At 46.5% G+C, this 2,675-nt stretch overlaps 1 pseudogene across 1 annotated transcript; it reads right to left on the bottom strand.

Moving 5' to 3' along the window:
• Window positions 1-760: 760 nt before the first annotated feature.
• Window positions 761-1,692, bottom strand: LOC308494750 (cardiolipin synthase (CMP-forming)-like; annotated as a pseudogene). The gene has a single exon. The product of its transcript is annotated as a cardiolipin synthase (CMP-forming)-like (transcript).
• Between the last annotated feature and the right edge of the window lie 983 nt (window positions 1,693-2,675).

Here is a 2,675-nt window from a genome sequence, read left to right as displayed (position 1 = left end):
AAAACTGTGCAGCCAAGTTGTGTAGGATATACCATATTTTGCCATATATAAGGCGCATCCACGTTTTTGGCCCAAACTTTCAGGGGGAAAAAAATCTTTCGTTTTAATTTTTTAATTCAAATTTGTATTTGTTTATCTTTATGTACTTTTTTTCTATTATAAAGGAATTTTAGCATTTATTTACTTATTCATTTATTTTTACACTTTTAACTCATAAGCATAAATAAAATAATTAAAAACATTTATATAGATATGGAGTCAGTACTACCCATGTAAAATGGGGATCCTTATTTTTCCCTCACAAATTTGGGCAAAAAAGTGCTCATTATACACTGCAAAATATGGTATATTTAAAACCAGGAAATTCCCTAGTGCTTTGTGAGCAATCTAAATTCTATTAAAGAGAAGTGGCAATTCTCTAGTTTCCATGCTCTGATTTATTTTTTTTAATTTTAAAAATGACTGGCAATAATTGGAATAATTGGTTCCTTATAAGTTAATTAAGAAACCTAAGATACAAAATTCTAAATAATAGTTTTATTTGTATTTAAAAATACATTGGAAATTCTGCATATGCTCATGATCAAGCTTATTTTCAATGCACATTACTTAAATTTTGATATTATGGTTTGTTCTGACAAGTCCTTTTTCAAGCTGAATACCAGAATAGGGAAACTCCTGTGGATTTCCACTGGCCCCACTGCCAATGATGTATATTGCTTCCTTGCTAACGATGATGGACGACCTTCATCTGCCTTTATCACCTGAACAGTTTTCCATGATAGTAACTGTAGCTGATGCAGCTGTGGTGAAAGCTGTGAAACACCACAGTCTGTGAAGATAAACGCTGTCGGCATGACTTTGCCGACAACCGGAGCTGCCAAACAAGTTGCCACCAAGATTAATTAACTGGACTGCTGTGTTTACCTTGCTGACACAAGTTGGTTTTAATCTAGCAATGGCATAGCAAGGATTGAAATACTTAGAAAGTGTTCGCGGTATCAGAGGAGTTAGATATCTGACATAAAAAACAGTAGCAATCAACATGACATTTCTTGAAATTGTCATGTAAGTGGAACTGAAATGGGATCTGCATAGGTCACACATAAGATACTGATAAGTATTTTATCAGCAAGGGGATCAAGAGCACTTCCAAAAGCTGGTTTTGGGTTGGCCAAGTTTCCAGCAATAAATCCATCCAACAAATCAGATAGCCCAGCTAAATAAAAAACTCCTAGTGAAATATTAAAATCTTCTCCAATAACCAAATAGCCCAAAACTGGGGCCAAGCCAGTTCTCGTCATTGACAGCATAGTTGGGATTGTCTGTGTCATACAGGCCGACAGCTCTCGCTGGACCCCACTAGCCGTGGGCCCGGGGCCGCCTTCCCCGCGCCTCAGCCGTGGCACCACGGGAATGCCGCAGGCCAAGAGCGCCGCGCTCAGCCACCAGTGCTCCGCCAGGCGGCCCAGGCAGCGGGCGCGGGAGGCAGCAGGACCCGAGGGCGCTCCACTTGCCCAGCCGCGCCCCGCACTTGCCCGGCCGCTTCCCTACACGAGCTACACGCCACCAGCGAAGCCAGCACCGCCCTGCGGACCCTGGAGGAGACGCAGGCAGTGAGGGCTCAGCACTTGGGGTACCAACGAGCCACTTCTCCTTCGAGTGCCGGAAACTTCGGAGAACCTCGGTCATCTCCACACTACTTCAATCAAATGCTTCTTTTCCCCAATTATTTTTCTTAAATGCTTCAAATTTCTCTTTGGAAAATATAATAAAAAATTTGAAGGGTGAAACATCATCAAAATGGCGGCGTGAGGTGAGCCTCTGTAAAGCTCCCCTGGAATTTACAACTAATCGGACAACAATAACCCCACAACGAACTCCCTGCACAGCAGACAGGCAAGAAGAAGAGGCCCACTACTGAAATCACCTCCAGGTTGGCGAATCCCGGGAAGGGGGGCGGGAAGTGCGGACACAGAGCCACGCGGGCACAGGACGCAGACCTAGCTCAGTGCTCCAGGCTCTCTGCATCCCGGAACTACCGCAGCTGCGGGAGAGGGAAGAACTGGGACTGCTAGGGCTCCGCTTATGGCCCACAGGGCTGAGGAGGCAGCATATAACATGGCTGAACCCAACTCTCACAGCAGAGACCTCGGAGAAAAGACTGAGGGAAGAAGGCTGAAAACGGTGGCTTAAGCCCTCACTGCTGAGCAGAGAACGGAAGCCTTAGGCACTGACACTAGCCGCCCCCTCCCTACCCTCCCAGAGCTCACCCCGCCCCACCTGCCCGGTGCTAGAAGCGGAACAGTAGCAGTGTCAGATCAAAAAAACTGAATATTTGCTGTTCTGAGAACTGAGGACCGCAGACACAGATTCGCAGCTCAACTAGTTCTGGCAAAGGGGAGGGAGCTGTGGAAGCGGGACCAGCTGTGGTGGTGGTCGTGCAGTTGCTCTGGGCCACCTCTCACAACTCACCCCAGCCCTGGCCCCACCTATCTGAGCAGATCACTGCAAGAGTAAACAGAACTGCTGAAACATACGGGCTCTGAATCTGGTGCAGAAAGAGCTTTGGAACTTCCAAAGCTCTCCGCAACCCACAGGGACGTGGCGCCCTATGACTCAGGCGAACTGTTAACAGAGGAGAAGCCCGTCTACCAGGGAATCCCCCCATTGTG

The sequence above is a fragment of the Rhinolophus hipposideros genome (assembly GCF_964194185.1).
Source record: "Rhinolophus hipposideros genome assembly, chromosome: 3".
In the NCBI taxonomy this organism is placed as follows: domain Eukaryota; kingdom Metazoa; phylum Chordata; class Mammalia; order Chiroptera; family Rhinolophidae; genus Rhinolophus; species Rhinolophus hipposideros.
The sequence above is the reverse complement of the archived record's forward strand: the minus strand, read 5'-3'. Positions and strand labels throughout refer to the sequence as shown.